This window comes from Schistocerca piceifrons, chromosome 4, assembly GCF_021461385.2.
Source record: "Schistocerca piceifrons isolate TAMUIC-IGC-003096 chromosome 4, iqSchPice1.1, whole genome shotgun sequence".
NCBI lineage: Eukaryota > Metazoa > Arthropoda > Insecta > Orthoptera > Acrididae > Schistocerca > Schistocerca piceifrons.
The window spans coordinates 431,413,299-431,441,126 of NC_060141.1; the positions used below are offsets into that span (position 1 = coordinate 431,413,299).

The 27,828-nt window shown below is 44.1% G+C and overlaps 1 long non-coding RNA gene across 1 annotated transcript in view; it reads right to left on the reverse strand.

Moving 5' to 3' along the window:
* Positions 1-26,520, reverse strand: part of LOC124796386 — a 102,641-nt gene extending 76,121 nt beyond the window's left edge. The window contains exon 1 of the long non-coding RNA XR_007016756.1: positions 26,468-26,520. This is a non-coding gene — a long non-coding RNA (uncharacterized LOC124796386). The remainder of the gene's footprint in view (positions 1-26,467) is intronic.
* Positions 26,521-27,828: the final 1,308 nt, after the last annotated feature.

Below are 27,828 nucleotides of genomic sequence, written 5' to 3' on the forward strand. Positions count from 1 at the left end.
AATCGAGAATCCGCTGTGCAGGGGAAAGTCCCGTTCGACTGGAAAATGGTGGAGGTCACTCCTTCTTTCAAAATATGTAAAAGAAACGATGCTCATAATCGTATACCAATATCGGTGCTACATCGCTGACGTCCATCTGATGTAGGATCCTATTCTAAACTAAAAAATTATGACGTTTCTTGAGGAAAACAATCTGCTCTCAAAGAATCAAAACGAATTCAGGAAAATACATATTACTATATTTATAAGACGCGACCAAAAAGTTTTCCTTTAAGGACGTTGCTGCAACGTAAATGCAACGTAGCACGACTGCGATGCTAGTATGTAAGCACAGACGTGTAGACACGGGATTAGTGTGATATTCGTGTCTTTCAAATGTGTGTGCAGTAAATGTGGAAACGAGAATTTTGGCAGCGTTATTACTAAAAGCGTCCAAACAGGACCAGTGCACTGTTTTTCTTGTCTTGGCTGCTTAATCACCGGTAGGCATCCGTCGCAGAATAAAGAATGTGTGTGTGGAAGCTTGTCTGTCGAAACCACCGTCGTGGAATGGTGCGCCAAGTTCTGTGCTGGTCGCGATTCGACACAAGACACCGGTGTGAGGCATTCGAGCAGCCGCCCTATAGTTCTGATTTCTCCCCGGCGATTGTCACGCCTTCATTCCCTTAAAAGAAATGAAGGGTCGACGATTCCTGTGCGACGAGAATGTGCAACAGGCAGTTACAGGCTTCTTCACACAGCAGGACCCGGTGTTTTAGCAAACAGGTATCATCATCCTGGTACGTTGGTGGGATTATTGTCTCAATGCTGTTGATTGATTTGCCTGACTGGCATACCAACTGGATTTTGATGCCCCTTATAAGTACGATATCTTGTAAATAGAATATAGCAGGTCAATAGGTGGATTCTATATTCATAGAAGAAACGTTCGACACAAAACTACATCGCCGTGATTGGCTCCCTTACTCTTGGGTTCTGCACAAATGTAGGAACACCAGAGGCAATACCGACTCTTGGGCTTACCCTAGAACGTAGGTTGAAGGAAGGAAATCCTAACTTACTAGTATTTATAGATTTATGGTGTTTTTGTCAGTGTTTGTTGGACTACACTCTAAAGGTAGCAGGGATAAAATATAGGGAGCGAAAGGCTATTTACAACTTGTACAGGAATCAGACGGCAGTTGTAATAATCGAGGAGCATAAATGGAAAGCTGTAATTAAGAAGAGAGAGGCAGGATTGCACACCATCACCGATTTACTCAGCCTGTATACTGAGCAAGCAGTGCAGGAAACCAAGAGAAATTTGAAAAGGGAATTGAAGTTCATTGAGAAAAAATGAAAATTGTAAGGTTTGTCCATGAGAGTGTAATTCTGTTAGAGACAGTAAGGGATTTGAACGGAGTGGATGGCGTTGAACAGAGTGAATGGTGTCTTGAAAGGACGACATAAGATTATAATTAATAAAACTAAAACAGGGGTAAAGGAATGTAATCGAATTAAAGTTACTTTGAGGGAAACGGATTAGAAAATGAGACTCTAAAAGAAGTAGATAAGATTTACTATTTGAGCAGTAAAATAACTGATTACGACGACGGGTTCCCGGGTTCGATTCCCGGCGGGGTCAGGGATTTTCTCTGCCTCGTGATGACTGGGTGTTGTGTGCTGTCCTTAGGTTAGTTAGGTTTAAGTAGTTCTAAGTTCTAGGGGACTGATGACCATAGATGTTAAGTCCCAAAGTGGTCAGAGCCATTTGAACCATTTGATTACGACGGAAATAGAGAGGATATAAAATGCAGACTGGCAATAGCAAGAAAAACATTTCTGAAAATGGGGAATTTGTTAACATCAAATATAAATTTTAAGTATTAAGAAGCGTATTCTGAAAGTATTTGTATGCGATATAGCTTTGAACAGAAGTGACACTTGGACGATAAGCAGTTCAGGCAACAAGGGAACAGAAACTTTTGAAATGTGGCGCTATACAAGAATATGGTTGGATCGAATAACAAATAAGGAGATACTCAGCTGACCTGGGGAGAAATTATGGCACAACTTAACTAAAAGGAGAAATCAGTTGATAAAACATCATGAGACATCAAGGAATTGTGAAATTGGTAATGGATGGAAGTTTTGGTGGTAAAAATATAAAGGGTGGCCAAGGTTAGAATAAAATAAGCAGGTTCAGAGGGATGTAGGTTTGCAGTAGTTGCGCAAAAATGAACAGGCTTGCACAGGATAGGCTAGCATGCAGAGCAGCATCAAACCAGTCTTCAGACTGATGGCGATAACACCTCTTGAATTATTATCAAACGTGTTTTATTTTATGAGACTGGGAGAATGTTGCATGCATCCAATTGGGGTTTGTGAGCATTTAATGCCGCATTGTATGATTTCCATCCCAGGCGGTTGACCTTGGAGTTTAGGCGCCATTAGATAATTGTAAGGTCCATTTGAATGATTTGGATTTAAGAATATTGTCTCACAAGTCAAATCGAGGCTGGCGACCCTTACCTAAACAGTTTAACGCAGACTCACAGGTAGTCGCCTCCCATCGGTAGCAACATATGTACACTGCACTGTTGAGACTTTCCTTCCTACACGCACAAAGAAATACAGCTTCACATACATCAAACTTTAAACTTTTTGGCTTGAGACAAAGAATTTAATCAAAAATAGTTCCCAACGCCTGGTTCTAACCAAAGGGTTTCGGAAGGTTTCCCTTGGTTGTAGGGCAAGTGTCGGAACTGTCTCGGCCCAAATATTATCAGTTGTGGCTCTCTCTGCCCCAATACCAGTTTACATGGTGTTTGCCTGAGGTGTCCCTACTCTATCAAGGACCATTACTAAAAAAGCCCGGTCTGCAAAAAAGCACACATTTGTGAGGGTGAAAGGCTTCTGGTATTCGCATCGACTCTTTTAATAAGTTCGCATCTTGTTACTCTGTTATTTTCCAAGTAGGGGGATACTTCTAGACGCGCTGTCATGTGCTGGCTGCTCGTGGTATCCCTGAACGTGTGTGGCGTATTTTGGCTAGCAGGAGCTAACGAGACGTGTGGTCGCGGGTTTACGTAGTGAGGAAGCACGGTCAGGCGGAAGCTTCACACTGGCGCTGAATTTTGTTACGTTCGCACCTATCTTGGGGCCGAATTCGGAGCTGTTTTCGCCATCCTGCATCATACTTGCTGGACGAGATCGCAAGGCATTCTTAGATTAAGCAACGATTTTCGTGTGTCTCTCACTACGTTCATGTCGATCGCATTTGCTTATAGAGTATGGTTAGCCGAAATAAATTTTCGTGTTGGCGAACTCGCTCAAACTGAAATGGAAGTTTATGTGTCCTTTGTGATGAATTCAGAAACCCGTGTCCACATGGTTAGTTAACCATTCGTACTTCATTCACCTATAAACATTCGTGGCATTCACTCCCCCTCTCATACCGCTGTAAGTGAGCAAACTGCCGTAATGAGATTATTTTATAAATACTCTAAAAACTTGCTATACTACACCCCATCGTGTAATATCTGAGACTGATTGTAGTCGCCTGTATAAAGCTGCTTGTTATGTATTAGTGGACGTTAGATTAATTTTGCAACAGTATCTGCAATCGAGTTGTATCTCCCTTTGTGTGTTCTTGTTCACGATCAGTCCTGTTTAAACAAGCAACACATTCACTTCTTAGAGTCACATATTGTTCACTTGTTCCACGTAATGTTTCATCTATAGGAGACATGTTTGTTGTTTGCTGGAGAATGCAGTTCCACGGGCAGTTCTGTTTTTTCCAGATCAAATATCTCAATAGATTCGTTTAACATCGCCAGAACTCAAAGATGAAAATTTTGTAGATATAAGCTCAGATTTCGTTGCTATTTTAGATCTCACAGATGGCATATGCATATGCGTTCTACGATTGTTTGTCTCTAAGACGAAACTCTATAGTCTGGGAATGTATTAGCTTTGCAGATCTCCTGTGCTAATAAATTGGTTCAAATGGCTCTGAGCACTATGTGACTTAACATCTGAGGTCATCAGTCCCCTAGTACTTAGAACTACTTAAACCTAACGACATCACACTGATCCATGCACGAGGCAGGATTCGAACCTGCGACAGTAGCAGTCACGCGGTTCCGGACTGAAGCGCCTAGAACTGCTCGGCCACCAAGGCCGGCCTACAGAATTCTGAAGTGTACTAGTATATCAGTATGACACTGATGTACTGAGCTAATTTGATCAGGATTTTTTTCAAGATTATATTAAACACTTTTCTATATCAGCAACCTTATTTGTGTGACTTGCGATTTTGTATCGTAGTTATGCTCCCGCGAGACACTGCTGACAAGAGCTCAGTATATGGCGATTCTTGATGGTTAATGGAAAGTTGGAGGCTGAAAATCGTGTGATAAAATTCGATCTAGTGTTCGTATTTAGTGGAAGCAAATAGATAAGCTCAAGCTTCCAGAAACGTGTGTAGGAACAGATTTTTATACCTCTCTCATGGGTCATAGTGAGTCTCGTAGTCCTAATTGTAAACTAAGTAGGGAAGGAAGGTGTAGTGAAGCTTATTTGCACTGGCTAACTATTTTTCTTTCATTGTAGTGTAGCAAAGAGACACATCATAACAGAGCATGTTGTGGTATAGCCAAACCTCATGCGAGATTACAGTGGCAAAGCAGTTTTGGATGGTCATAAAAAGAAGGAACACTTTAGCTGCTGCCTAGTGTTTCCGCTGTTGGTGCTACTTCCGCTCCTTGGTGTTAGCCAGTGATAGTCAGCTGAAGAAATTGCTAGTTAGTATAATATCCGCGATTCTGGATAAATAGCACAGTCTTATCAAATGTGCGAATGCCAGTTGTGGGGAGTTTGGTTTCTTAATTCCAATGACTCGAAGAACTGCTTCGTCAATGAGCAGTGCCAGAATTATCTTGCAAATAACCGCACTTGCACTCTGGTCTTCATAATTTTCAAACCCCACGCGACTCGTAAAATGTACAATTTCTGTACTCGTCACGGATACCACTGGACCCATTACAGTGGCTCGGGGAAACCAAACACGGCCCCTCTATGTCAAACCCTTGATCACCCACTGCAGGCAACAGTCCCTTCCAGGGCACCGCACCCACATGTCGAAGCCCACGCAGACACACAGAGTTGTGTTCTGAGAGGGATCATAGTGTATTACTTTCTCCCGCTCTTCGTAGCCTCCCACCTCCCTCCTCCTCCTCTAATATACACTGTGGTGACAAAAAGTCATGGGATAGCGATATGCACATATAAAGATGGCGATAGTAACGCGCACACAAGGCATAAAGGGCAATGCATTGGCGGACTTATCATTTGTACTCAGATGATTCGTGTGAAAATGTTTCCCACTTGAATATGGCCGCACAACGGGAAATAACAGCTGTGAACGCGGAATGGTAGTGGGGACATTCCATTTCGGAAATCGATAGGGAATTCAATATTCCGAGATCCACAGTATTAAGAGTGTGCCGAGAATACAAAATTTCAGGCATTACTTCTCACCATGGAAAATGCAGTGGCGGACGACCTTCACTTACCAACCGAGAGCAGCAACGTTTGCTTCGCGTTGTCAGTGCTGACAGAGAAGCAACACTGTGTGGAATAACCGCACAAATCAGTGCGGCGAAATTTAACGTTAGTGGACTACGGCAGCAGACGATCGACGCGAATGCGTTTGCTAATAGCACGACATTGCATGCATCGCCTCTTGTGCGCTCGTGACCACATTGGTTGGAGCCCAGACTACTGGAAAACAGTAGGCTGGTCAGATGAGTCCCGATATCAGTTGGTAAGAGCTAATGGTAGGGCTCGAGAGTGGCGCAGACCCTACGAAGCCATGAACCAAATTTGTCAACAAGGCACTGTGCAAGCTGGTGGTAACTCTATAATGGTGTGGGCTGTGTTTACATGCAGTGGACTGGGTCCTCTGGATATTCGGCTACGTGGAGACCATTTGCAGCCATTCATGGACGTCATGTTCCCAAACAAGGTTGGAATTTGTATAGATAACAGAGCGCCATGTCACCGGGTCACCATTGTTCGCAACTGACTTGAAGAACATTCTGCACAATTCTAGCGAATGATTTGCCCACCGAGATCGCCTGACATGAATGCCCGAACTTTTACAGGACGTAATCGAGAGGCCAATTCGTGCACAAAATCCTGCACCGGCAACAATTTCGCAATTATTGGCGGCTATAGAGGCAGCATGGGTCAGTATTTTTTCAGGGGACTTCCAACGACTTTTTGGGTCCATACCACGTCGATTTGCTGCTCTACGTAGGGCAAAAGGAGTTCGAACATAATGTTAGGAGGTATTTCACGACTTCCGTAATCTCGGTGCAATTTACTGTCACTCCCCCTTTCAATGACTTAGAGCTGGCTAGGATTCGATAATACGATACATCAATTAAAGTTGTCATCAATCCGGAGACAGTTTTGAAAACGCCAGTGCTTTATTAGGCATGGTCCTGTTGTAGATGGTATGTCGTTTCCTTCCTCCTACGTTTGTACTGAATTCATAGACAGACTTAGGGGTGTCTATTGCTTAAAGTTGATTCCGAACCACGGTGCAACTCGGTATTTTACACTGTCAGAGGTGAAAGAATGATAAGTGATAGATAAAAAAGACTGAAAGGGGATCGAACGCGAGACCTCTCGATTTGCCGCCTAGGACTTCAACAGTGAGACATCGAGTCAAATGTTCTAAGGTAATAAGAGTAACTTGCTTACAGTAATGCTTAGTATATCACTTTAGCGTATATCACTTTTTATCAGCCTTCTTATTAGTTTGACGCGGCCTGTTACGAATTCCACTTCATCTCAGAGTATCACTTGCACCCATCGCCTCCAGTTATTTGTTGGATCCACTCCAGTCTCTGCTTTCCTTGCAGTTTTTACCCTATACAACTCCTTCAAGTACCATGAGTTCCTCCTTCTCACCGATTCTGTCGAAAATCTCCTCATTTCTTTTATAGCAACACGTCTCAATCGCTTCGATTCTCATCTTTCCCACTTTGCGATAATAATAATTTAGACCATATAAACTGGAAATGCGCACTCACCATTAATTGAAATTTCTGATGTTCTTCACGTAGTAGGTCACTATCTTGCACATCCTGTAAATTGTATCGAGCATCCTTGAAACGCGCAAGCATGTTTTTGTAACAAGTGCACCTTAGCTTCCCTCGAATATCCGTACTATTTCTTATACACTACACGGTCATATAGCTGTGGGTTTATTCGAAATCTTTTCATATTTTTTCTTTTTTTACTTTGCTGTGGATGATCGTCCAAGTACGTAATTATCTTTAGTATCCACTCCTTGGACAACGGTTCTCCGTTACCTTATTTCACTGGAGACGAAATTTGTACCTCCCTCTCCGACAAGGATGACGACTTTCGTGGCTCGACACCAGTTTCAGTTCACTTTCACTTGTTAAGCACGTATCGTCATCACTGGACTCCTTATATACATTGTCCGCACAGTCGAACGTATACGAGACCACACATTCCACTGATGTAGCACTGTTGTGAGTCACTCGTCGATTAAGCAGTTCAACTATGCTTCGTAGCCTCTAGCTGTGTTCACCATAGGGGTACCTCCAGTCCTACCCGCTGTTGTCATTAGCACCCAATATTGTGGTTGCATGGTAGACAGTATGTGGGGCATCGAATGCCGTAAACATCATCGACCTTTTGCGACCTCACACTCAAGAGATTCCTTGTAACACGTGAGCTACACATGTGTCCTAATTAGACAATGTTGTCTGATCAGAGGTCACGAACTGGAGCCGAGCTTTCCTTTGCCCGGCTGTAGATCGGCATCCGTGCGGTGGCACTGCGGCCTGGGAGCAAGTGCGTGGCTTCACCAACGCCTCGTATTCGTCGTTGCGGAATGCAGCGAGGCATTTTTAACTTCTGTGGTCTCGATACGAGGTACCGACTTTGTTACGACACAGCGACCTTTGGACAATACCACACTTTATTCTCGAATGTAGGCGGGCGCGATTGAATGAAACAGCGGTCCTCCCATTTGCACACGTAACCTTAGTCTGCAGGTCTGTAGTCGTAGTGCTAAATGAAATCTTGATAATGGTGAGTGCGTATTTCCATTTTATATGGTCTAAATTATTATTATGTTAAAGTGGAAAAGATGAGTATCGAAGCGATTGAGTATGGTTCAAATGGCTCTGAGCACTATGGGACTTAACATCCGAGATCATCAGTCCCCTAGAAAGAACTACTTGAACCTAACTAAACTAAGGACATCACACATATCCATGCCCGAGGCAGGATTCGAACCTGCGATCGTAGCAGCAGCGCGGTTCCGGACTGAAGCGCCTAGAACCGCTCGGCGACAGAGTCCGGCGAAGCGATTGTGACGTGTTGCTGTAAAAGAGTTTGAAAGTTAGGAGGACTCGTAACGTAAGAAGTGAGGAGATTCTCGACAGAATCAGTGAGAAGGGGGACTCATAGTACTTGAAGGAGTTGTAGAGGGTAGCAAACCGCAAGAAAAGCAGAGATTGGAGTGGATCCAACAAATAACTGGGGGCGATGGGTGCAAGTGATACTCTGAGATGAAGAGGAATTCGTGGCGGGCCGCGTCAAACTAATAAGAAGGCTGACAGAAAGTTACGCTAAAGTGATATACTAAGCATTACTGTAAGCAAGCTACTCTTATACACAGGGAACTTCGGAATCGACCCGAAAATTTGTAGGTGAGATAAACAAACTTATCCCATCATTCAGTAAGGAATTTGTTCATCTCCGACCTATCGGGAGTTGAAGAGAAAGTGCATGTGAAAGGAACTCTGGAAATTAGAGGTACCAAGAGAGTTGTTCAAGATCAACTAACATCAATGCCTTAACACATTCGTATTCATTTATGTCGAATGTTAATCTGGATGGTAAATTGGCTGAAAAGTTATTTATTGTGCAGCGAGAAGTTGGGGATGCTCCACCTGCTGCGAGTCTTTCTTGTGTGCGTGATCTTGCAAGAGCAGTAGAGAATATTTACGTCACAATAAGTAAGAGTGGGAAAATGGGCACTGCTTTTGGCCAATATCTGGTCAAAATAATTGCTTTTGCTTGATTTCTGGTCCTTTATAGCAAACGTTTCCTCCTGAAAAGTGTGTGACATTGCAGTTTGTACAGCCTGGAACCACTAGACAAATTCAGCCTCCAGATGTTTGTTTTTTTCCTTGTCTATAAAACATAATATCGCACTATCTGCAGCTACGCCTTCAACGATAGTCAGTTCCACGGTAAGCTCCACGACAGACTGTTTCGCATTCGGTTGCATGCTATCACATTCCATCGGTTATCACCACCCTGTTACACCAATATGATTATATATGCATTCTTTAAGAGTGGATACCTAGCTGAAAGTCTTGCACGGTTTGTAACTCCCGAAGGGTTCTAGGCGCTTCAGTCTGGAACCGCGCAACCGCTACGGTCGCAGGTTCGAATCCTGCCTTGGGCATGGATGTGCGTGATCTCCTTAGTTAGGTTTAAGTAGTTCTAAGTTCTAGGGGACTGATGACCTCAGATGTCAAGTCCCATAATGCTCAGAGCCATTTGAACCATTTTTGTAACTCCCAAGGGGCTCGCGTTCGATTTTGAAAATGCGAATCTTTGTGATCACTATGCCCAGCGTTCGAGTTAAAGGTTTGTTTCGAACTTTTCTTGAATGTCGACGATGCCCATTTTATGAAGTGTAGACATGCATCCCATAGAAGGTTTATCGCTGCATCTCCCTTACTTTCATTTTCTGTCGCCCTCCTGATGCACATGGTGAGTCGTTAGCAGCAAATATTTTTCCTGACGTAATTGTTAACACAACACTTTGAAACGAACCTTACTAAAGACTGAACTCGCGACCACTCACTCAACGTGTTCCTAGTTAGACTGTACTGTCATTCTGAAATTTGTACTTCAAGAGAAAAGTTTGATAAATGTGTGCGACAAGTGATGCTTTAATATTCAAAGAGAGGTGTAAATATTTGGCACATTCTTGTGGCAATGGATTGTATGAAGATAAGTATACCTTTTTATCATTCTTGTAACAAGTGACTTATTCCATGTGTTACAGTTCCACTCCATATTCCAGAGAAGTCAAAGAGCTCACAGTTATACTGGACGACTGTAGATTCGTCAGGTCATTACACGTAGTGCTTCTGTTCTTTTTTTTCCTAACTGGAGGACCTGCCCCTTTCCTTCTCGCTTCACTCAACCTCCTCTCATTTACTGATTCTATCTGTGCACTCGAGGACTTTGCCGGGTTTGTTGTTGGCAGCACCTACGGCCAGGCTATGGATGGGCGCTTTTATCAGACTGGAATGGTCTTTGCTGCGTGCCATCCCGCCGGCGAATCCATGTGGGCAGGCCCTCAGGTGTCCTGTGCGTTTATTTTAACTTATTCAGAGAAAAATCATTTATATTTATCTTCTCTTACTTACAAGGAAACAACCCAACTCTAGCTCATATTTTAAGAAGAATAAAGCGCACTTCCAAGACGTCAGACCCAGAAATCGAAGCCGTCGATAATTTGGGTCATGTTTCTGATAGTAGTCATTTATGACCTTCCGAATTTACTGGTTTTAAACATGCATGCGCACTACATATCTCTCGCCCCGCCCCACTGCAGCCGCCTAATGCTCGTACGGGAACTACTGTACAACGGAGTGAATAAGATGTTTAAGAAGTACTGTTTTGACGTGGGTGACATTCTTTGTTCACCGAGTCAAAGTGCGCGGTTTCTAGCCTCCAGCTGGTGCCAGAGGTACACTACTGGCCATTAAAATTGCTACAACACGAAGATGACGTGCTACAGACGCGAAATTTAACCGACAGGAAGAAGATGCTCTGATATGCAAATGATTAGCTTTTCAGAGCATTCACACAAGGTTGGCGCCGGTGGCGACACCTACAACGTGCTGACATGAGGAAAGTTTCCAACCGATTTCTCATACACAAACTGCAGTTGACCAGCGTTGCCTGGTGAAACGTTGTTGTGATGCCTCGTGTATGGAGAAGTGCGTACCACCACGTTTCCGACTTTGATAAAGGTCGGATTGTAGCCTATCGCGATCACGGTTTATCGTATCGCGACATTGCTGCTCGCGTTGGTCGAGATCCAATGACTGTTAGCAAAATATGGAATCGGTGGGTTCACGAGGGTAATACGGAACGCCGTACTGGATCCCAACGGCCTCTCATCACTAGCAGTCGAGATGACAGGTATCTTATCCGCATGGCTGTAACGGATCGTGCAGCTACGTCTCGATCCCTGAGTCAACAGATGGGGACGTTTGCAAGACAACAACCATGTGTACGAACAGTTCGACGATGTCTGCAGCAGTATGGACCATCAGCTCGGAGACCATGGCTGCGGTTACCCTTGATACTGTATCACAGACAGGAGCGCCTGCGATGGTGTACTCGACGACGAACCTGGGTGCACGAATGAATCCAGGTTCTCTTTACAGCATCATGATGGTCGCATCCGTGTTTGACGACATCACGGTGAACGCATATTGGAAGCGTGTATTCGTCATCGCCATACTGGCGTATCACCCGGCGTGATGGCATGGGGTGCCATTGGTTACACGTTTCGGTCACCTCTTGTTCACATTGACGGCACCTTGAACAGTGGACGTTATATTTGAGATGTGTTACGACCCGTGGCTCTACGCTTCATCGATCCCTACGAAACCCTAATTTCAGAAGGATAATGCACGACAGCATGTTGCAGGTCCTGTACGGGCCTTTCTGGATACAGAAAATGTTCGACTGCCGCCCTAGCCAGCTCGTTCTCCAGATCTCTCACCAATTGAAAACGTCTGGTCAATGGTGGCCGAGCAATTGGCTCGTCACAATACGCCACTCACTACTCTTGATGAACTGTGGTATGGTGTTGAAGCTGCACGGGCAGCTGTACCTGTACACTTCATCCAAGCTCTGTTTGACTCAATGCTCAGGCGTATCAAGGCCGTTATTAGGGCCGGAGGTGGTTGTTCTGGGTACTGATTTCTCAGGATCTATGCACCCAAATTGCGTGAAAATATAATCACATGTCAGTTCTAGTATAATATATTTGTCCAATGAATACCCGTTTATCATCTGCATTTCTTCTTGGTGTAGCAATTTTAATGGCCAGTAGTGTATTTTTGTTTGAAACACTTTCATGTTGTGATTCTCAAATGTAGTGTAAATGAATAAAAAGAACGAATCTGTCATTAAAGAAGTAGCGTAGAAGTATTCAGCTTTTAACAGCGATGTTGTGCACTATTTTCTTTGGATTTTAAAGCTGATACTGTTAACGTGAAGCAAACTTGCAGGACATTTGCTACTCTTCAACGTGATTGGCGTGATTAAATTGTTAATAAAAACTCATTACCTACACGTCATGACAGTTCTGCGTTTGGCTAGGTCAGGAGTGGGCAAGTAGCGGCCCATAGGCCACATGCCGCCTACCCACGGTTTCTGTGTGGCCTGCCAGGACCGCCAGAAAAATCCATCTTGAATCAAGATTTCCTTCCCGTGCGCGACTGAAAATTTCTACTAGGACGTCCACGTCAATACGTATGTGTAGTGTAGAGGTTTCTCGGTTGACCCGATTTATTGTCCGTGCAACAATAAATATGTAAATTTCCAACTTCAGCGAAACCATGAACCCTCCGAAAAAACAAAAAATCAGTGATGGATGACAACTGTTTAGTGAAGATATGCACGTACACATCATGCTGAGAAAGTGTTTGAGACCAAACAGCTAAGGTATCAGTTTTCTGCTTACCCCTGACGACAGAAGCAGTGTACCCAGTCTGTCTCCATACAGAGTAAATTCGGCGTGTAACTATGATAAAATGTCCTAAATGTTAGCAGAGTGTGTATCTGAGGCGGAACAGGGGAACCAGCCCGGCATTCACCTATTGGGATGTAGAAAACCGCCTAAAAATGACATCCAGGTTGGTCGGCACAGCGATCCTTCGTCGTTGATCCGCCAGGCGGATTTGATCTGAGCTTAGCATGCCACTCCAGCTCGAAAGCGGTCGCGTTAACACAAACGGCTACCCAGACGAATAACGCACACGTTTTATTTGTTAATATAGGCAATAAAGCGATGTGTTTATTTTATTATGAAACGATAGCCCTACTTACGGAGTGCAACCTGAAACGACATAGTAATGCAAAATATAGTGAATTTCGCTACAAATGACGCAAAATAAAAGCTACGGAGTATGTGAAAATCTGGAAGAAGCGACAATCTTTATTTACAAAGCAATCAACACTTCAAAATAGCACTACAGAAGCAAGTTTTATGGTAGCCTGTAATCTTGATAAACGAAAGGCATTTGATGAGAGCACAGGTAACGAAGACGTTGCACAATTACTCATCTTTATCCATGCATTTAATGAAAATTTCGTCATCACACAGAAATTACTTGGTGTAGAATCGGTGAAAAATAAAACCAGTAGTCAGGACCTGTTTGAGTATACTGTCAATTGTATGTAAAAAGGTGGTCTGTCCTGAAACAAAATAGCAAGTACTATTACAGATAGGGACAGAGCTTTCAGTGGGAAAAATATAGCTATGTTTCAACTTTTTTTTAAAAAAAAAGAAAGAAAAGAGAAAAAACAAGTTACAAGCACAAGACACAGATATATGTCTTGTCTTTTCATTGCATTTTGCATCATGAGAGCGTTTGTAAACCTGTACTGGACGGAAAGCAAGTGGCAGATTGTATTGTTGATGTCGTGAACACAACCAGAACAATGGCACTCCACCACTGACATTTCGAAACTTTTCTTGAGGGTGTGCAGACAGAGTGTTAAGACGTAATTTATAACAACAGTGTTGGTGTTGTGAAGAGTCTGGGTATTTCAGAATGATATTCTGTTGTTTCTCAAAGCGAAGGAGACATCTAATGATTTTCTTACAAATATGGGATATGAGGAATGGAGATATGAGAGATGATGTTTACAGTTGATATATTTGAGAAATTGAATGACCTGGATGTAAAATTGCATGGAAAGTAATTGTTTGCACATGAAATGTGGAAGCACGTAAAATCCTTCAAAGCAAAAGTAGGTCTATTTGCAAGGCAAGCAGGGGAATATATTTTTGTCATTTCCGTTTCTTAGTGTAATAGAAAGGGCTTTTGCTGATATTAGAGATCGTTGCAGAGTTTGAAGGAAGAGGTAGCAAGAAGATTTCAAGGCTTAAGAAAAATTACGTCTCAATTCAATTTTCTCTCCTATCCGATCACTGCTGATATTTCCAAGTGCCGCCTGAACTTACTGACATGCAGTCCGACTGCATTGTGAAATAAAAAATAAATCTGTGACATAAGCTCACTTTTACAAATCTTTACCTGCTGAAAAATTTTCGTGTACGAAGAAATTTGCTGTAAAAATATTCTCTATATTTGGGTCATTAAATTAAATGTATTTGAAGCTGTAAATAGTATGAAATTAACACGATATATAAACCGAATAAAATTTCCAATATTTATTTTATTTATATTTATTGATTTTTATGGCAGAATTTATACCTTTTCTAATATGCGAAGTTAACTAATGAACGCAACCATTTTAAAAGGGCGGCCCACATCTAACCTCCGCTTCTTCCACAAAATGGCCCTCAAGCCAAAAGAAGCAGAAGCTTTACCTCAGATTGATACATTTACCCTTCTCCCTCATCCCTGAAAGTTTATAACATCATCACGGAACCACCCTATATATGTGCGTGAGGTTGGCATATTACGTGCTGACGTTAGTTACCAATTTTTCGCATAAAATAACATGTGTTGTCAACAAGATTTCAGAACTGTTTGGGTAGGTGTATCCACCTTCCCCCAGTTTTTACGTATATTATTTTCCAAGTTTCTTAGATACCGTTTGGAAAGTAAGGTAGCGTGAAAATTGTCTAAAAATGCCAAGGAATTCTAGAAAAGTACACGCTAACTGGATCTCATAGGCACGTCACTCAAAAGTGAATTAAGTAAAATGCTAGTTCTGTTATGTGTTGCTCTGTAAAGTTTCATCATAGAAAACAGCCTCCAAGCGACATATACAATAAGAAGAACGATATGTGCACTGGGCGATACATCTCTCTGAAAGCTGGCTCGAGGACATCGTGATTTATGACTGGTCCCATGCGGTCTCTGCTTGGCAGTGTCACTGGCAGTATACCCGAGTTAAGTAACTTGAAAAATATTTCTCGGGACTGCTATCGTAAAAATAAATACTCACTGATGACTACTACTTGCAGACGGGGACATTCCAATACTGGGTTCGATACGATGCTTGATTTCGATACTAATGCTTAAAATCCCATTAAAACCTTTCTGATATCGGTACCGAAGCCATCGCTAGTTATTAATTGTTTATGTGTCTTTAAACCTGTCTACAATACAACAGCAAGTATTTGGAATAAAAGGCAAAGTATGAAAACTATACTACGTTTCCATAAACCAACAAGCAAATAAAAGCCTTGATAAAATTTATGTTAATTTTACTGCAGTGTATGAGGAAATGTTAATTTTTAAGACAAAAGCACTCATTTCAGAAATATTTTTAAAACAAAGCATTCATTTTCAATATGAGGAAAAATATGGGAATTAAGCTACATTTACATGAATGAAATGAAATATAAAATCAACACTCGAATCACATTTCCATGGCAGTTGAATACGTTGGTGAAATTTGGTATGTTCAAAATGGCTCTGAGCACTATGGGACTTAACATCTGAGGTCATCAGTCCCCTAGAACTTACAACTACTTAAACCGAACTAACCTAATGACATCACACACATCCATGCCCGAGGCAGGATTCGAACCTGCGACCGTAGCGGTCGCGCGGTTCCAGACTGAAGCGCCTAGAACCTCTCGGCCACACCGGCCGGCATTTGTTATGTTATAGACTGTATGTTATAGACTGTAAGCGGTATGTAAATTTTACGACTGCATTTGTTTCCTGTATGGCACAAGTATATGGCACAGATTTTAATTCTCTTTAAATTAGCGATAAAAGGTTATTATTTGCTCTAACGCCATGCAGTTCTTCTGACACCGATACATGATTTTTCCTATGATCTATGTAATGACCGAATACTTCGAACTGGTACTGTTATCATAGATATCGATACAAAAGTAATGGTACTTACTCATATCGGTAATATCGGAATGTCTGTAGATGCAGGCGTAAATCGGCCAATGTCGGAAATTTGTCGAATGGAGAAAACGTTTTCGGTTAACTTGCCGTATCAAATTCGATTAAAATCCCAAGCTTTCGATGACTGCTTCCATCATTATCATCAGGGACTAAGTCTGTCATGAAAATGGCGAAGCTTCCACTTTTATGTCCGATTGGTTAGGTGGCGTCCTCTCCAGCCCCAGATTATGTTTGCACTCGCTGTCCTCCCTGACTTGCACCGCCAACACTTACATCAGGCGACGAACTATGAGAAACCTTGTTCTGAGATTTTTTTTATAAAAAGTGCACTTTCACATTTTGTCAACTACAGATACCGTCCTCGGGGTAAAAAAGTACGAACCTCGCCAATTTCACGATACATTTACGAGGACAACACGGCAAGTGCCAAACCTGATTTCCCAGGAACTTCACTCGGTAAAACAGGGGTCAAAATACGCGAACATGTGTCTCAGCTTATCCATAGATACTCGATCTTATCCGAGAAAATGACGGTCAAAGTTTATGACATAATTTAGATGCCTTTTAGCGAGCACGTATTTAACTAAGCGATAGTACGGTGGCTAGTGTTGCGCTTTACACTTTGGCGCCCCAAGTTCGAAACTCGATTATTATTTTTCTTTTCGTTTTTCTTTTATCTACCCATCTCCGTAGAAGATTACTGCACTAACGTTTTCCAACGTATATTGAAATAACATTGTCCTTATACGTCTACAAATTGTGTGTCTAATGATTAAGTAAAAAACAATAAATGAATGAGAAAATTATTTGAAATAGTTTTCCGTGAAATTCTTGTATTGTATCTTGATTCATAACCAGCTGCAAGCGCAAGTTTTCGGAAAAGTGATTTGTAAAGCGTTAGTTGCCCCTAAATTATTGCCAACGCTTGAAGTGTTCAGCAATGTTAAAATTTATTTCCCGAGTGTGATTCATACGAAGAAATGTTACTGCGGAAAACCTGCCTCTGCTCGTGGTGTTCGAAACTTCTATGTTTTGAATGTTTCGTCGATCGGTATACTCCAAAGGAATGTACCTGATATTCCTGAACAATAAATATAAGAATGAATTATAAGAATTAATATAAGAATTGATTTAAGAATGAAGTGTAAGAATACGATAATTGAAAAAGATTGTATTCCTTGATAATATCGTACTCGTACACACATATATTTTATAATAAATTTAATTTTGCAGCTAATACAATGCCGTTGTATCCCATAACGTGATGAGAAATATTCGTGCAGTAAACGCCTACGGGCATGGGTAGAAAATGGGAAAGAAATAAAGTGAAACCTTTCGAACATGGGGTGCAACAGTGTGAGGCCGCAACGCTAGCCACTGCGCCGCCATTTCCGTTCAGAGTATCGCGGGCCAAAAGGCTGCTAAATTACGTTGAAAACATTGACTGCCGTTTTCTCAAAAATGTTGGAGTATCTACGTGTAAGCCGAGACACGTGTTCGCTTTTTTTGAAACTTCTTCGACTGAGTGAATTTTCTGAGAAATCGGGTTATGACCCTTGCCGTGTTCTCCTCGTTAAGCCCTAACGACGATGATGGTGACAACATCGAAAGCCTGCGCTTTATTTCGAATTCGACGCGGCAAGTTAACGGAGAATTTGTTACTCAAGACCTCCATCACGGAAGGCCTCATAATCATACGATCTTTCCCTACAGGCAGGACATAGCGTGCAGCGCCATTCGGCTGCAGAAGCTGCGTCTTAGTCACAGCTGCTCAGTAATCTGGCTTTAGTACAACGCCGTCGTGATGAGATTCTGCCAAGGTTCTCAGTGGTCAAATACCAAATAAGAACTGCTGCAGTGAATAGAATTTTACGGAAAGCGGTCATGATACCGTCAAGGAAAGGATGCATTACGCGAGATATAAACTTGATGCAAACGCACACTTATTATTTGGTTGCCATCTGTTTCCGTCGGCAGCTCTCTCACCATGGGACTGGGAATGGGTAGAAACGACTCTGGCAGTACATCAACGAGCTAATTTAAACAAGTAAACGACGAAACAGGCTGTTACATTTGAGCGCCTTACCCATGAGCAAGGGAATGGTGGGTGCAGTGGCGTTGACAAAATTGTCATCTTCTTCTTCGAGAACCTTCTCGCAGTAACCGTCGCAATTCTGAGTAAATGACTGAACTTTGCTCGAGCTCCACGAATGCTGCAACTTGCCTAGATGATCAGTGTAGTGGCACAGGAAGCAAGAGAGGAGGTAATGCTCGCTGCCATCCTTGTTTTAGTGGTAATCAAGCCCCTCTAAGTTTTATATTGGCAGGGTGAAAAACAAGAACTGAAATTGTTGGAGGATGATGAAGAGTCAGTAGTCTTACTGGCCGACAAAATAATGCTACAGTTATTCTCAAAGCTGTAGATTATCATAGGGCAGTGTGTCTATTATTGGAAGATAGCTCATATCAGATTCTTTAAACGGGAACACACGGGAACTACTAAAGAACGCTGTGTCTAGATTGAAATTTTCACTCTGCAGCGGAGTGTGCGCTGATATGAAACTTCCTGGCAGATTAAAACGACGTGTTGTGAGTCGTGCTTGGGTAGCTCAGTTGGTAGAGCACTTGCCCGCAAAAGACAAAGGTCCTGATTTAGAGTCTCGGTCCGGCACACAGTTTTAATCTGTCAGGAAGTTTCAACGCTGTGTCTCTCTGACAAACCTGTGGTTAACTTAACGCCAAGAGCACCTGCCCACCCACGATGTACAGTCTGACGAAAAGATACAAAGATGCATACCACTGAGACCAATTATCTGTGCCACTGGCTCTCCTACACACCGTCTGGAATGGTATTTAACTAAGTTTTTGACACCTGTAGTTGGCCACTGGAGACATTGTATCAAGAACTCACAAATGTTTATAGATATCATGAAGCAGGCGATTATAACCCAAGAGAATTTATGATCAGCCTTGACATGATCTCCCTTTTCATGAAGATATCAGTGAAAGATACATTTAAACTACTGGTGCTAATTTCTCCCCTGAGATTTTAAAATTGTTTGAACACACCTTGATGACCACATTTTTTCGACAGTGGAAAGTATTATAAAATGCTTGATGAAACAGGCGTGGATTCGACACTGACAGAAGCCATCTCTAATTTTTTCATGGCGTTTTCGAAGAACAAGCGTTGAACATTGTCCCCCTATGTCCTGCTGCTTCTTCAGATATGTTGACGATACTTTTTTAATCTCATCATGTGGTAGTGACGCGCTGCAGCAGTTCGGCGACCAGATGAACAGCATACATCCAAACGTAAGACTTATGGGCGAGATGGTGGAGGAAGCCAAGCTGCCTTCCTTAGATGTATTGCTCGAACGGAAAGCAGATAAACGTTGCCATTCTGTGTATCGAAATCGAAGTATATAGATCTATATATCTGCAGGATTGCTTCAGACAAGGGCCACCTCGGCTCCGAATTAATCATACCCATGATATTAGATCAACACTCTTGAAGAATCCATGGTGTGATACCATTCATCAAAGCCAGGAGGACCAACACATGATGCACTTTCCATTCTATGGTGAGCAACTAGTAAAACACGCAAGCAATCTGACCAGTCTTCCACCCACCAACGAAAAATTAAAGAAACATAGCGAGCTGTTAACGCTAATCTCAACTTGGGAGTACCAGAGATTTATAACATCCCTTGCAAGTACCGATATGACAGTAGTTACATGGTGCATGACATATCGCATACTGCCGATCGCTGCGTTAAACATCAACGTCACCTTAAATACAGGAATTTAGAGACATCAAAGGTGGCTGAGGCTAGCCTGTTAAATAAACACAGGGTTATGTTTGAACACACGAGAATTCCAGCTCACACTTAGAACTATTGGCTCTTTTTGATGAGGCATGTAATGTGAATTACACTATGTGATAAATCCATACGTGTTATAAAAATGGCTGCATGTTCCACAGGTCTTACTAAATCACTGGCCAATTTCAACCGAACGTGGTACACATGTCACTCACTTATGTGACTGTAGGCTTTCCCGGCGTAAACTATTGATGAAGGTTTCTCGGGTCTCCAGCCGGGTGGTAGCGTTGATATCTCGCGACGTTTCGGGAAGTGTCATACTACCCATCTTCGGAGACCCGAGAAACCTTCATCAATGTCACTCACTGTCTGCAAAGACAGGGAGGGAGGGGATGAAAAAGTAGTGTAGCACAAGACCCGCGAATAACCAAAATTTATTCATACAGCACTTAAGAATGAGAGCACTTAATGACTTATAACAAGCTTTACATGTAATTTCACACCTTTACGAAACTTTTTCTTGCTGACAACCCACACTAAATAGTGAAACGATAAAAGTTTATCGCTTACTACATTTTCACTGTTCATGCAGTACAGCCTGAAGCACGACGTTTTAATTTCTTACTTCTTTTCTACTAACGCTATTCGCAACAGATTATGCAGACCGTATTCAAATGGTTCAAATGTCTCTGAGCACTATGCGACTTAACTTCTGAGGTCATCAGTCGCCTAGAACTTAGAACTAATTAAACCTAACTAACCTAAGGACATCACACACATCCATGCCCGAGGCAGGATTCGAACCTGCGACCGTAGCGGACGCTCGGTTCCAGACTGTAGCGCCCAGAACCGCACGGCCACTCTGGCCGGCCGCAGACCGTATTCTCATATACCACTGGACGTACCAGAAAAACTACATTATTGTACGACACATAGTTCATATGTATTCATAAACACAGAGATGCATGAAAAAAGTGCCCCATCATGCATGACATTTAAATTTATTACTTCTTTGCTACTAATTCTATCCGCAACGCATTTCACAGGCAGTATACACATATGCCCTTGTATGTACCTACAAAAATACATAGTTTTACGGCATACAGTTCAGGGGATATGACATCAAATACTGAGATGCGTGGAAAACTGCTGCGTCGTGCATAACGTTTTAATTTGTTACTTCCTTAGTACACGTTCCGTATGCGGTATACACAGAAGCCGCCGAAAATAACACCATTTTACAGCACATAGTTCAGGAGATATGAAGTCACAAAAACTAAACCGCATGAAATCGAAACCACAAGGCAAAATTCGCTAGAGATACAGTAGAAACATGTGTACATGTATGTGTGAAATATGTGTGACATGTAAGCGGACATTGGCGCAGGTAAAAATCTCCTCTTGACTATCTGGACTGATTTAAATCAAACTTGGTACACATGCTACTTACTATAATGAAATAAATACTGTAGGTGTAAGAACCAGCAACTTCCTATTCGAGTGGCCATGGTAACCTTCAGAGAGAAGGGGGGGGAGGAAGAGACGGATAATAGACGGAGAGGGTGAAGGCGGACGTGGACACAAATATGAGGAAATTGACGGAGACAGGGTGAGGGGAAAGTGAGCAGAAGAACGAAAGAGGAGACAGAGAAACGGAAGATAAGATTTTTTGAGAGAGGTGGAGGAGGTGATGTACAAAGAGGAGGGAGGAGCTGAAGGAGGTGATGGACAGAGAGAGAGGACAGTGGCAGACGGACAGAGAGAGGGGCAGGTGGAGATAGAGAGAGGAGGGGTGAGGTGGAGGAAGTGGACAAGTATGGAAATGGAGATGGACAGAGAGAAGGGGAAGCACAGGACTGACCAATATAATTTGAATAAATACATACGCGGGCAATGCCAGGTGCTCAGCTAGAACACTGGTTATGCCCTTAACAACGCATCGAAACGTGCACTTGATAAAGAAAGAGCACAGAGGAAGACTGCCTGATTTTATAGCCGAATATAAATGGTGGCCCTATAAGCGACAAAGCACAGCGAGTGCATATGCAATCTACGGACGTAGAGGGAGGGAGCCTTCTCGGCATGCGCTATTCCCCATGACGTAATGTTGCCTGCCAGACGCCTTCCCCTGGATATAAAAATTAGAGCCTTGCAAGTTTTGTGATAGCCAGACTTACTCCCTGATGACGGAAGGGACGGCTATCATCTACCGCTGACGCGACAAGTTATCCAATGATTCTGCCGCAAAAGGCGCAGCAGATTAGTCAATTGTAAGATTAGCTAACTTATCTAAAACGCATGTTTGTAAGTCGGCCGTAGTTACTAATTCGATTTGCATTCCTTTACATCCACTCACGAGACACGCCTAACTAAGCTTTTTAACTGTCACCACACGAAAATAAAGTTACATACCTAATTTTTTGTTTGTTTGCAGGTGACAAAAATCATGGAATACCGATATGCACATATACAGATGGCGGTAGTACCGCGACACAAGGTATGAAAAGGCAGTGCATTGCTGGAGCTGTCATTTGTACTCAGGTGATTCACGTGAACAGGTTTCCGACATGATTATGGCCGCACGACGGGAATTAACAGACTTAGAACGTGGAATGGTAGTTAGACGCATGAGACATTGTTAGGAAAGCCAATATTCCGAGATCCACAGTGTCAAGAGTGTGACGAGGGTACCAAATTTCAAGTATTATCTCGCACGGACAACGCAGTGGCCGACACCCTTAACTCAACGTCCGAGAGCAATGGCGTTTGCGAAGAGGTGTCAGCGCTAACGCACAAGTAACCGCAGAAATCGATGTCCACCGTACGACGAGCGTATCCGTTAGGACAGTGTAGTGTATGGCAGCAGACGACCGGCGCGAGTGCCTTTGCTAACAGCACAACATCATCTGCAGTGCCACTTCTGGGCTCGTGATATCAGTAGGACCCTAGACGACTGGAAAACCGTAGCCTCGTCAGATGAATCCCGATTTCAGTTGGTGAGAGCTGGTGGTAGCATTTGAGTGTGGCGCAGGCTCCACCAAGCCATGGACCCAAGTTGTCAAATGTGTGTTCAAATGTGTGTGAAATCGTATGGGACCTAACTGCGAAGGTCATCAGTCCCAAAGCTTACATACTACTTAACCTAAATTGTCCTAAGAACAAACACACACACCCATGCCCGAGGGACGGCTCGAACCTCCGCCGGGACCAGCCGCACAGCCATGACTGAAGCGCCCCAGACCGCTCGGCTAATCCCGCGCGGCCCCAACTTGTCAACAAGGCACTGCACAAGCTAGTGGTGGCTCCACAAAAGTGTGGACTGCGGAATGGACTGGGTCCTGTGGTGCAAATGAAACGATCATTGAACGGAAATGGTTATATTATATTACTTAGAGACTACTTACAGTCATTCATGGACTTCGTATTCCCAAACAACGATGGAATTTTTATGGATGACAGTGCGCCGTGTCCAACGACCGAAGTTGTCACGACTGGTTTGAAGAACATTCTGGACAATTCGAGCGAATGATCTGGTCACCCAAATCGCCCGATATGAATCCCACCGTGCAACTGTAGGACATATTCGAGAGGTTAGTTCGTGCACAAAATCCTGCTTCGGCAACGCTTTCGCAATTATGGACGAATATAAGATACTAGAGATATGCCAAGAATTTGGTCACCTCAATTTATCAGCAGTCCTCATACACACTGGTGTACCCCTGCCAAAGTTTCGTAACAGGCCTCTAGAGCAGCCAAAGTAAAACGGAGCTGAACACAGACATTCGAAGGGTAATACCATTTTAATAACTAAATATACTGAAATCGTACGGCATGAACAGCTGGGAGACCCCGAAGGCGCCATGTCACGGATTGCGTGGTCGCTTCCGCCGGAGGTTCGAGTCCTCTCTCGGGCATGAGTGTGTGTGTCGCTCTTAGCATAAGTTAGTTTACGTTAGTCTAAGTAGCGCGTAAGTCTAGGGACCGATGACCTCAGTAATTTGGTCCCTTAGGAATTCACATACATTTGAACATTTGAGACCCCGAAGGGCGGGTTCGGTTCAAATGGCTCTGAGCACTATGGGACTTAACATCTGAGGTCATCAGTCCTCTAGAACTTAGAACTACTTAAACCTAACCAACCTAAGAACATCACACACATCCATGCCCAAGGCAGGATTCGAACCTGCGACCGTAGCAGTCGCACGGTTCCAGACTGATACGCCTAGAACTGCTCGGCCACCGACGCCGTCGGCGGGTTCGGTAATCCACGCTGGGTTGTGGGACGATTTCAGATAAATCTGAGTAACCTGAATGAGGAAGAACGAAGTGGACGACCGTCTCTCCGTGAAGAATTAGGATTCGTAAGGCAAGTGGAGGCCTTGCTGCCGGAACACAGGGTTACCTCAGTCGAGGCGACAGTGGAAAAAGTAACTTTAGTACAATTAAACATTACGTAGGTCGCCACCTGCTGGGCTTTGCGACTGCTCACACATATTGAAAAAGCCGGCCGAAATAAGGCAGCATCGGAAATGTTGTACCAAGCTAATCAAGACGAGTTTTTCATCCACCTAATCACCTTGAGCGAATGCTGGGTAAGTCAAAGAAGCAAAGGAAGCAGTAGTCGTTTCACCTTCGGCGGAAGAAGTAGAGACCCAACCATCATCGGACAAGGTGATGCTGAGCATTTTTGTAACTGCCATGCTGTGGTGGTAATAGATTTTGCTCACAAGGGGCAAACCGTCACAGGAGTAAATTGCCGAAATTCCCTGAACAAGTTACACTGAGGTGACAAAAGTCACTGAATACCTCCTAATATCGTGTCGGACCTCCTTTTGCCCGGAGTAGTGCAGCTACTCGATGTGGCAAGGACTCCACAAGTCGTTGTAAGCCCTTGCAGAAATACTGAACCATACTGTCTGCAGCCGTCCATAATTGCGAAAGTGTGGCCAGCGCAGGATTATGTGCACTAGCTGACTTCTAAATTACTGTATATCGTATAAATGTTCGGCGGGACTCATGTCGGGTGGCCTGGGAGGCCAAATCACTCGCTCGAATTGTCGAGAACGTTCCTCAAACCAATCGCGAACAATTGTGGCCTGGTGACATGGCGCATTGCCATCCAAAAAATTCCATCGTTGTTTGGGAACAAATGGTCTCCTAGTAGCCAAATACAACCATTATCGTCAACGATCGGTTCAGCTGGAGCAGAGAACCTAGACCGTTCCATGTAATCACAGCGCACACCACTACGGAGCCACCACCAGCTTGCACAGTGCGTTATTGAACCCATACCTTTGTGGGGTCGGCGCCACACTCGAACCCTACTACCACTTTTTACCAACTGAAATCGGGAAGAACAGGCCACGGTTTTCCAGTCGTCTAAGGTCCAACCAATATGGCCAAGAGTCCAGGAGAGGCGCTGAAGGCGATGTCGTGCTGTTAGCATAGGCACTAGCGTCAATCGCCTGCCCATTAACGTCAAATTTCGCCTCACCACCCAAGCGGATACGTTCGTCGTACGTCCAACATTGATTTCTGCAGTTATTTCACGCACTGTTGCCTGTCTGTTAGCACGAACAATTCTACGCCAACGCCACTGCTCTCGGTCGTTAAGTGAGGGCCGTCGTCCACTGCGCTGTCCATGGTGAGAGGTAATGCCTGAAATTTGGTATCCTCGGCACACCCTTGACACTGTGGATCTCGGAATGTTGAATTCCCGGACGACCTCCGAAATGGAATGTCGCATACGTTTAGCTCCACCTACCATTGTCTGTTAATCGCCGCCGTGCTGCGGGAATCACGTCGGAACACTTTTCCCATGGATCACCCGAGTACAAATGGTTTCAAATGGCTCGGAGCACTATGGGACTTAACGACCCGAGTACAAATGACAGGTCCGTCAATACCCTGTGTTCGTGATACTACCGCCGTACCGCATAGCATATCACAATCCCATTACTTTTGTCACCTTAGTCAACATGAAGGGGCGCTGGAAGCGGTCCAAGGTAGTGTTTATGCATCACGACGACTCCCCAACTCATTCTGGATAGGGCATAGTCAGACATGCTGCTTCTTTGCCTCACCAACCGTATTTACCTGACATGGAAAGGCAGAGATGTCATCACTCGGATGAAGACACCATTGCGTGGCAGACATTTCCAGAATGACGACGAGCTGATGTACTTCGTGAATCACATCCTGAACAGCCGAAATGCAGACTTGTGCAAGCGAGGTCTGCAACAAATTATCCAACGCTGGGAAATGCGTCTCACAGAACGATGAGTGTGTAGAGAAGGGCTAACATCAACATCGAATTTCATGTAAGCAGGATGATGTTCTGCAGGAGAGTACTCTCTAGCCCCCACCGCCCGGTGCTTTCCTCCGCGACGTCGGCAGCCGAGCATCCAGCGCAACAGGTAGAGCAGTGCGTCCGAGTACGTGACTCACCTTACACGGCCTGGCAACGCTTGCGGCTGCCACCGCCCGCCGCGCCGGCAGCGGACACGGCAACTGGTCGCCCGCGCCCGCGTGTCGTGTGCGTGGCAGCCCCGCCGCGTGGGTGGCCACCTGGCGGCTGCGAGCCATTGTGCGGCGTGGCGCGGCGCAGCTGGCGGCCATCTTTTAGGCGGCGTCGCGGCACGCGCCAAGTATTTTGAAGCGGCGTCTGCGCCAGCTGCTGCTGCCGCTGCGACGCCCACCGCCCGGGGTGCCCGCTGGAAGAACGAGTCCGTCTCAGTAAACGACTCATCCCGGCAGGTGCGCCGTACAAAGAGCCCACTCATCACAAATACCAGCGACACCCAGGCGGGGCAGGTACAGCTCGGTTACTCACACGTATAGTAAACACACTGTCGGAAAAAATATAACATGCTCAAGGACAAGGTACACTACTGGCCATTAAAATTGCTACACCAAGAAGAAATGCAGATGATAAACGGTTATTCATTGCACCAATATATTATACTAGAACTGACATGTGATTATATTTTCATGCAATTTGGATGGATAGATCCTGAGAAATCAGTACCCACAACAACCACCTCTGGCCGTAATAACGGTCTTGATACGCCTGAGCATTGTGTCAAACAGAGCTTGGATGCCGTGTACAGGTACAGCTGCCCGTGCAGCTTCAACACGTTACCACATTTCATCAAGAGTAGTGACTGGCGTATTGTGACGAGCCAGTTGCTCGGGCACCATTGTCCAGACGTTTTCAATTGGTGAGAGATCATGAGAATGTGCTGGCTAGGCCAGCAGTCGAACATTTTCTGTATCCAGAAAGGCCCGTACAGGACCTGCAACATGCGTTCGTGCATTATCATGCTGAAGTGTACGGTTCCGCAGGGATCGAATGAAGGGTAGGGCCACGAGTCGTAACACATCTGAAATGTAACGTCCACTGCTTAACTTGCCGTCAATGCGAACAAGAGGTGACCGAGACGTGTAACCAATGGCACCCCATACCATCACGCCAGGTGATACCCTGTATGGCGATGACGAATACACGCTTCCAATGTGCGTTCACCGCGATGTCGCCAAACACGGATGCGACCATCGTGATGCTGTAAACAGAACCTGGATTCATCCGAAAAAATGACGTTTTGCCATTCGTGCACCATCGCAGGCGCTCCTGTCTATGATGCAGCGTCAAGGGTAACCGCAACCATGGTCTCCGAGCTGATAGTCATGCTGCTGCAAACGTTCGTGGAACTGTTCGTTCAGATGGTTGTTGTCTTGCAAACGTCCCCATCTGTTGACTCAGGGATCAAGACGTGGCTGCACGATCCGTTACAGCCATGCGGATAAGT